The sequence below is a fragment of the Rhagoletis pomonella genome, unplaced genomic scaffold, assembly GCF_013731165.1.
Source record: "Rhagoletis pomonella isolate Grant_MI unplaced genomic scaffold, Rhpom_1.0 Rhpom_scaffold_00010, whole genome shotgun sequence".
In the NCBI taxonomy this organism is placed as follows: domain Eukaryota; kingdom Metazoa; phylum Arthropoda; class Insecta; order Diptera; family Tephritidae; genus Rhagoletis; species Rhagoletis pomonella.
Genome location: NW_023458564.1, coordinates 7,154,001 through 7,162,973, shown reverse-complemented (window position 1 = coordinate 7,162,973; position 8,973 = coordinate 7,154,001). Strand labels below are relative to the sequence as shown.

The following is an 8,973-nucleotide window of genomic DNA, read 5'->3' as shown; positions in this document are numbered from 1 at the left end:
CAAATTCAGACATCGCGGCATAAAGGCAACTTCCCTTCGTGCTGTCGAAAGCGGTTTTGAAATCGACAAATAGATGGTGTGTCTCAATTCTATTCCCGCGGGTCTTTTCCAAGATTTGGCGTATTGTGAATACCTGGTGTATGGTGGATTTTCTAGGCCCAAAGCCACATTGATAAGGTCTAATCAGTTCGTTGACGGTGGGCTTCAGCCTTTCACACAATACACTCGATAAGACCTTGTAACTTATTCTTAGAAGGCTGATCCCGCTGTAGTTGGCGATTTGGCGGGGTCGCCTTTCTTGTGGATTGGGAAGAGCACACTTAAATTCTAGTCGTCGATCATGCGTTTTTCTGACCATATTCTACATAAGAGTTGATGTATGCACCTTTTAGAGCCTGCAGCGTAATCGGTGCAGCAAAATCTTTTCAATCAAACGAAATTTAAAAGAGCTTCATGCATATGTTCCATATAAAAATGTAACACTTACTTTAAGAAGTGGAAAGGTAGTAAAAGAAAAACTTTCGTGGTCCGATATAAAAACAAATTATTTCTTTTGTGTTGAATTTTATATCACTCGGAATTTTTCGATGAGTTAAATTTCTTTATGAAAATTTGTATAAAATTGTTTGTCTTAAAATTTGATATATGGACTATAGCTGAATTAATACAGATCGCCAAAAATTAAATTTAAAAATTTTATCTGGAGTTTGTCTATCTTTTTGAATGGAGCATTTATGCGATAACATAATGCACTTAAATAGTAAGTAAAAAAATAGGTAAATAGGATATGAAAATTTTATTGGGAAGCAAATTGCGTGTGTATGGTGATAAAGGAGGATAAAAGCAGACACAGGTCACTGTTGACAGCTATGATTTCTGTTAACAGCTATGATTTCGAAAAAGTATATGACCTCGTTTATTTAGGAACCAGCTTTAGCCCCAATAATAATATCAGCCTTGACCTGCAATGGAGAATCACTCTTGCTACCTTACTTTAGACTGCATAGCCAATTGAGATGTAAATCCTCTTTCGTCGTTCAAAAATCACACTCTAAGTCACTCATCATGCACGGGTTGGTGTATGACGCAGAAGCATGGACAATGAAAACATCTGATGAGGCGGCTTTTGGATTTTGCGAGGAAAAGTTACGAATACAGCAGATAATGGAACGATGAGCTGTATGAGCTTTACAATGATATACATAGACATAGTGCGGTGAATTAAGATACAGCGGCTATGCGGGCTTGGTCATATCGTACGAATTGCGATGCAAAGACGAAGTGAAGAAGCACTGTGCTGCACTTGGCATTTCCAATTGGCGTCACTTGGCACAAAAGAGAAACGACTCGCTTATGCGGCTACAGCGTCAATAATTAACAAACAAAAATGGGACGAACATCATTAAGCCTTTCTTCAAAAACGACCTAGAGAATTTTGCAGTTGGTAAATAATTGGGGTATTCACAATGATGTCGTAAGTGTCGTATTGTTGTGTGTCGTAAACCTCAAAAGCTTAAATGTTTAGAGGACTTGAAAACACAGCCAACTATTTTTTGGCACTGTGTGTTGGAACCCTCATATATTTTTAGCTATTTAAACTTTACGACATACAACAATACGACACCTTTGTGAATAACCCAAATACATATTTGGCTACAGAAAAAACATAGTTGTTGGAAACTAATTACCCGTGTATATAAATAGAAATTAGATATTCATTAATATTGTTGAAATATCCATTCACCACTACAAGAAATTAGTGATGTGCTGAGTCGATACTTTTAAGTATTGATCGATACTTGGTAACGATTTAAATGAAAAATGTGTATATATACGTGTGTTGGTCCGTCGCCATAATGCAGAGGAACTCTTACTTGTCTGAAGCATTTTTGTTCTAGATTAATCGGGCGATATTGTCTTTGTAGGTTTGAAAGGCTTCATATCAGTCAAAGCATTGTTCTTGAACCTTGGATCTACTAGGGTGAATACTAATAAAATAATATTGTACTGTTGCTACCAGTTCAAGTTTTTTAGCCGATATCATATAAACTAGTATTAAAATAGTTTTTTTGTAAACATTAAATATATAAAGCAGCGAAGGTTTAATGTAAAGAATCGGTATTGGGTACCGAAAAGGAAGTATTGGGTACCCTAATATTTTTGAAGTATTGGGTACCGTGTATTGGGTTCCTACAATTCAGCACATCACTACAATAAAGGTCGAAAAAGTGAGTATGTAAAATAAGAAGTACTTTTCGGGGTTATTTCATTTAATTCAATATACAAATTGCTATAAAATCATATTTTGTCCCTTATTCGACTGACATAAATATGGTCACCACACGTATACGTATGTATGTATGTAGCTTACATCTGTCATTTTTTGTTTGTTTGGTGCATTTTTGTTTGACTTAACTAATTTACGCCATTAAAGTGCATAGCCGATGTCTGGTTTGAGCGTGCAGCCTTGTCGTATAGTTTGTGAACAACTAAGCTTACACACGTAGAATGCATTTGTATATACGAACAGGGTTGCCACTTTGGTAAATTGTTACCAAAATTGGTAGAAAAAATTTGGGTTGGTAAAAAAGTATTTTTTTTTCATTTTGGTGGATTTTTGTTGAATTATTTTGTTTGAAAACAAATAAAACTTTTCGTTTCCGCTTTATTTATCGTAGTTATCTTTATATTATAATTTTTTTCCAAAAGTGTTGTCTACTTTATTGCATTAATTTTCGAACGCTTTAATGCACACTTTATATACACACGTATAAATGTAAGTACATATGTCGATAAAAGGCGAACATATCGTGCTCCATTCAAAACTCATTTTACTGGAATCCCAAGAAGCTTTTGATTGCCTAAGTATTTTAAATGATTATTTAAATTAAAAGAAAAAATGGACAGGTATGTAATTACGCACTGTGATTGTTTCCAAACGAAAACTTTTAATTAACGCAATTTTGTATCAATGACAATTGTTAAATGAAAAAAAAAAGCCAAAGGCTGGCGGCAAAAAATTAAAAAAATCACTGGAATTTTTAGCTACACATTGTAGGTTTTACTCAAACATTATAGGCTATAAAACTTCATACCTTAAAGTGTTCGAAAAATTCAGAGTAAGAAGTAGACGAAAATGTTTGGAAACGCAAACAATATTCTTGTACAAAAAACAAACAAAAATACCAAAACAATTTTTCTTGAAAATAATTATTAAAAAAAAATTACCAAACAGCTTTTGGGTCACAATTTTAATTCTTATTGAAATAGCAAAAAAATTAACAAAACTATAGTTTTTATTAAAGTAAAGTTATTAAAAACAGTTATTGGTAGATATTTTCCAGGTTCGGTAGATTTTTTCAAGTGGATGGTAAGTATTTTTTTTCGTCAGTGGCAACCCAGTGTACGAATGTATTTATGTATTTGTGTTTGATCGGCGAGAATTTTTAAAGTGCTTCTACCAATACATATGTATTTAAATACATTTCCGAGAATTGATAACGCAAAAAATAAGCTCAAGTACATACACACTTTCACATGTGCATACGAATTCGAATGTAAAATGCAAAATTTTTTTTATCTCACTTTCCGCTTAAACACGATACCAGTTTTTTCCACAGCTTAAGAGTTTAATTAGCGAATATTAAAGTGATCGTGTGTACACTTACATAAATGCGATGCATTTATGAACGACCTATATCACAATTTTTATTTTTTTTTTTGTTACTTAATTTTAGTTATAATAATAATAATAGATTGGCGCTTACACAAATGTTAGTGTTTGCCCGAGCTTCTTCTCCGATTTGTGGCATGCGCCTTGATGTTGTCACACAAAGCGGAGGGACCTACAGTTTTACGCCGACTCCGAACGGCGATTGTATTTTTATGAGAATCTGTTTTTCATGACAGAAATACACTCGGAGGCTTGCCATATTGTGCAATATTTAAGAAAAATCAACAAACTTTCGTAAAAAGTTCGAGCTTTTTAACTAGATTTTTTTGAGTATGCAGTTATGCAGCCCATTAATTCCTAGCACAATAATGTGGAGGTTGCAAATAGCTAAAAATGGCCGTTTATTTTTTAGACTTTTTTTGCCGGAGATGGTACGGTTTTCTTCCATACAAAAAAAAATGTGTGTATTCGCTTTATGGAAGCAACTGCAACCAACAACATTCTGAAAAAAACACAGAAAATTTGTAAAAATTTGTAGCTTGCACTTTATTAATATAAGATTTGAATAGGCCTTAAAACTGCATACTCAAAATGTTTCTAAAAAATATACTTAAAAAGGTCGAAATTTGTACGAAAGTTTGTTGATTTTATTCGTTTAACATTGCACAAAGTTTTAAACCAAATTTACACAGTTTTCGTTAAAGAACGAACTATACGATGCGGATAGAATTTTTTCGATCACTGTATATGTGTACGTACATACCCTGCAAACCAAAGTTCCCGAAATCTTAACGAAATCTTTAGGAGTATCTCATTTCTGTAACGATTTTTTTACGAATCTTCAAAGAAAATTATATGAAGGGGTTGACACGAACTCGTAAAGAAATTTCTGTACGAAAAATAAAGAAAATTCTGAAAAAATTCTACAAGAAATTCTTCACATAGCAGCATTATTTTCATTGCTTTACCGATTTTCGTCCGAAATTTCGTAAAAGAATCGAAGTGTACACAGTTTATTTCATTTTAGAAAATTCGGCAAAAAATCGGATGAGATCTTTACGAATTCATTAAAACTTCTGTACAATTCAGAATACTTTGAAAAAATGGTTTGCAGGGTATGTGCAGAACGCATGAATGTGTGTCTATAAGTATAAGTAGAATACAGGAAAGATGGGGAGAATCGCTTACAGATCACGGCTGTAAAAATATTTGTTTTGGAAATTGAACATAGCTGCTTGCATACATATGTTGAGAACTCCATCACTAACTAAAACACCCAATGATTATTTTGGTTCTCCTTGCTAATTTATTTTGAATGAAGGCTGTGGATTGTCTGTTGACTTTTGACGTAGTTTCTATCATGATAAAAACATTACAAGGTAAATTCATTCTCTCATTTCGTCGGCCATGATTTTTTTCTGACGTTTGCCCATGATTCAATTATTAAAGGTTTTGTAAGTAGCTTTTTTCTAAAATTTGGCACTCCCACCCACAGGGATGGTTTATGGAAGCAGGAGAAAAAGGGGAAGAATTCAATCACACTTCCTAAAATGGGAGCTAAATTCCATAAAAAGGTGTGGATAATAGTGAATGGTGGTATTTTAAAACAAAAGCGAATTTGATTTAATTATTTAATTTAAACAAGCTTATTTACATCGAATATAACCCCCGATTTTATTGAAAATAAATATTTCTATGTATATACCAAACTTGCGTACGTCAGATGGCGCATAACTCGAGAATGGATGGAGGATGGTCCACTTTCAGCTTTTTTTTTGTTGTATTTGTTTGCCAGATGATGGATATGAAGAAGCTATTTGTTTGTGGAAAATATGCAGTATTTATTAAACAAAAAAAAACGGCAAATATAAAAATTTGGAGCTTACGTTTCCTTCGCGGATATGGCTCGATTGTTTCGAATATGGTAATTCGAATTCTTTGATGTCGCACTTTTAATATTCTGGGGAGACTATACAACTGTCAGAATATTAACCATTCGCCGGGTTGCCCGAAAAAAAATTTAATGATTAAAAATATCAAAATATATAAAAATATTCGCCATAAAAAAGGCGTTTGCATTGTTCAACTTTGCATTCTACTTTCAACTAATCGCTTTCAACAAAGTTGGTCGCCAGCCAACATTCGCCTCGTGCGTAAACCTTTTAAGTGTGCAATTACATACATCGTGCCATTGACTAAACCGAACTGTCGTGTGACGATTGGGCCTATGGATGCGGTTTGGCAATGTTATATTGCGTCAAAGCCTCATTCGGAGACACCAGGATACCTTCGTTGGCTCATTTACCAAAACCATTGCATGCTTTACTTTACAGCGACTTGGCAGAATCAAGAGGTCTCCACGAATATCGACAAATATATTTCGGCATTTAAGGGAATTTCGTTTTTTTAGCCTACATTGAATTTCTGTAGTCCAACGATGCTCAACCATTTTGTCTTGTTGGCGCCAGCGAATGAAGAACCAACATTTCTTCAAATTTAAAAAGTAAAAATTTCACTACTAACAATTTAAAAATGTTCTTAAAACTTGCAAAGATATTTGGAAAAGAAATATCACTGTTTTTGTTTTTAGGAGTAGGGTGGGAGTGTCATTGATAAAATTAGAGCGAGAGAAAGTTTTTCTTACAAAACCTTTCATTATTGAATCATGACGTTTGCCAACATTTTAAAATCATATAAAATTGAAAATAAAAAAATTAAATTGTTCACAATTGTTGTTGTGAATGTGTGTGTGAGTTTGAGTTTTGATTTTAAAACTATATTGTTGGCAAACGTCAGACTGCCTCTCAATGGTTTTACCTTGTTATGTTTTTATCATGCGTCAGACTGCCTCTCAATGGTTTTGCCTTGTTATGTTTTTATCATGGTTTCTATAATAAAAATTGAGAGGCCAAAATACGTGAGTGCGAATAGCTTGAAATGCTGTCAAACAGTAGAAACGCCATACAACTTGGACAGAAAATTAATAGCTACTGCGATGTCGTGACCTATGTCCAGAATATAATGGAACTATGAAAGGAGTGCCCCTCAAAGATCCTAGAAATCAGCTATTCAAATATGACGACGAGCACCTGATAAGCCAACCAACAACTACCGATGGATAAGCCTCTTAAACATTGCATACAAGATATTAGCAAGCGTATTGTTTTAAAGCCTCTCTTTATCTATTTCAAAGTCGATTTTGACAGTACGAAAAGAAGTTGGCTTTAAGCCGCGATTTCTGAATTGTGTATCCCCGCGATGCTAATACGACTGTGGAAAATCATGTTGAACAATAGTGCCAGCTTCGTCAGTATTGAGAAAGATAACTCCGAATTTTTCATACAGAGACATTCTCGTTCGCCCGATTACTTTAATCTGATGTTGGAGAAGATTATAAGAGCTACAGAGTATCAGTATTAACACTGATAACAATGCCAGTCTAGAAATGCATTGACGATTAAGGCAACTGAGAAGTAAAGTTCTCTCTCGACGTACGAAAACCACACTCTATAAGCAACTCATCACGCCCGTGCTGATGTATGGCGCAGAAGTGTAGACAAAGATAACATCTAATAAGGCGGTTCATTGGAGAGAAATATTTTGCGCAATATTTACGGGCCTCTACGCGTGGGAGACTGCGAGTACCGCAGACGATATAAATAGTTCACGCGGTCTTGATTGCATCCGTTGAAACAGGCTTCCTTTGTGATGGGAATACCAGGTGGAGAAAGACTTAGCTTCGTTTGGCATTTCGAATTGGCATCTGTTGGTACAGACGAGAAACGACTGGCATGCTTTGTTGAACTCGGCCAAAATCGCTTAGGGGGTTACAGCGCTAAACAAAAAGAAGAAAAATTTTGAAATGAAAGTTTGAAACGATTTTCATTCGAACATTAATTTTGTTGTTCAGATGCTTTACGAAGATTCGGAATAGCGTTTATATGTAGATACAGGGTGTACATGAATTGAAACGGCAACTGACTTAACTCCTGACCTGATTGATATTTGCAGGTTAAAGTGGTAGTTTTACTTAAACAACTCTCTAAAATTATTTAATTACAGCGAAACTACTAAATTGCTTGTCAAGTTCTCTTGCACTCTGATAACGATAACGTTCGGTTCGAACTGTTAACGTCGACCGATTGTTACTGGATTAACGAGCATACTTACTCGTATGTATGTATGTAGATACAATGTCTAGTCTGATACTAAAAGTGTATCATAATCGGTTTCTTCCAGTTCAGACTTACTTTTGTATTACTTATTCTCTGGTATTTATTATTCGTTTTCCAACTCTATTTTTATAGTTGAAAGTATTTCGAGCTATTCCAATGTAACTGGTTTTATTCTACGTAGCACAACAGCATTCCATAGCAAAACTCATCTTCCGCTTATTTTCTCAACTTCACTCAATCACATCAGTTAGTATAGTAGACATACTAAATTATATCAACAAGCACACATACATATATACATATGCATATGTATGTAGGGTTTTTTTTATACCCTTTTAAATTATTTTTAATGGTTTTATTTATATTTATACATATATACATGTACAACTAGTACTTGAATATACACCATTTTCCACTTTTCGTGACTGAGTTGAACCGCTGCTCATTTAAAGCTCTGTTTTACACTCATTAAATATCACTAAAAGCTCGTTGTAAAATTTCCATTTACCGTTTCACTAATAAATATCTATGCACCCGATTAATTACACATAGTACATTTGCATAGAAATTACTTAAAATTCTTTGTTGTACATACATATGTACATATACATACATATGTAAATTATATTACTTTTATTCACTACTCATTCCACATGGATACGCACAACAGGTTTTTAGGAACCTACTAGACAATTTAGTCTTAAATGACGAGTCGCAAGTCGAAGCTTATTATTTTTAAACGTATATGTGTATTTTCAAAAACTCTACACAAAAACTCTACGCACATAGCAAGTTCACAAGCAAGTGGCGTTTCTCCGTGCACGTATCTATTAGCGGCGCGCTCAAGCATTTGTGATCAACTGAGTGTGGCTATAATAAGCAGCGTTACCGATACCGATGCCGCTACCGCTACCGAGTTGGAGTACTCGTATCTGAAGCTGTGGTTCTCTATCATGTCACTTCACATACTCTGACAATTGTTAATACTCGTACATATTGCGATCGTCAATTCGAATTTCTGATCGAGGTTTTCCTCCTTCAGCATCTGCTGATAATGAGAAATGGAAAAATTATAAAAATCGTCAATAAAAATATTGCAAAAAAAAAAACAAAAATACATATGTT

At 34.3% G+C, this 8,973-nt stretch overlaps 1 protein-coding gene across 3 annotated transcripts in view; it reads right to left on the bottom strand.

Moving 5' to 3' along the window:
- Positions 1-8,734, bottom strand: part of LOC118745979 (peptidoglycan-recognition protein LC-like) — a 53,324-nt gene extending 44,590 nt beyond the window's left edge. The window contains exons 1-2 of one of the 3 annotated variants that reach the window (XM_036479683.1): positions 8,514-8,733; positions 7,924-8,374 (exon numbers count right to left, since the gene is read on the bottom strand). The gene's annotated coding sequence lies outside the window, so the exon portion shown is untranslated. Of the gene's footprint in view, positions 1-7,923 lie in introns of all 3 variants that reach the window. The other 2 variants (XM_036479684.1, XM_036479682.1) reach the window with 2 other exon arrangements.
- Between the last annotated feature and the right edge of the window lie 239 nt (positions 8,735-8,973).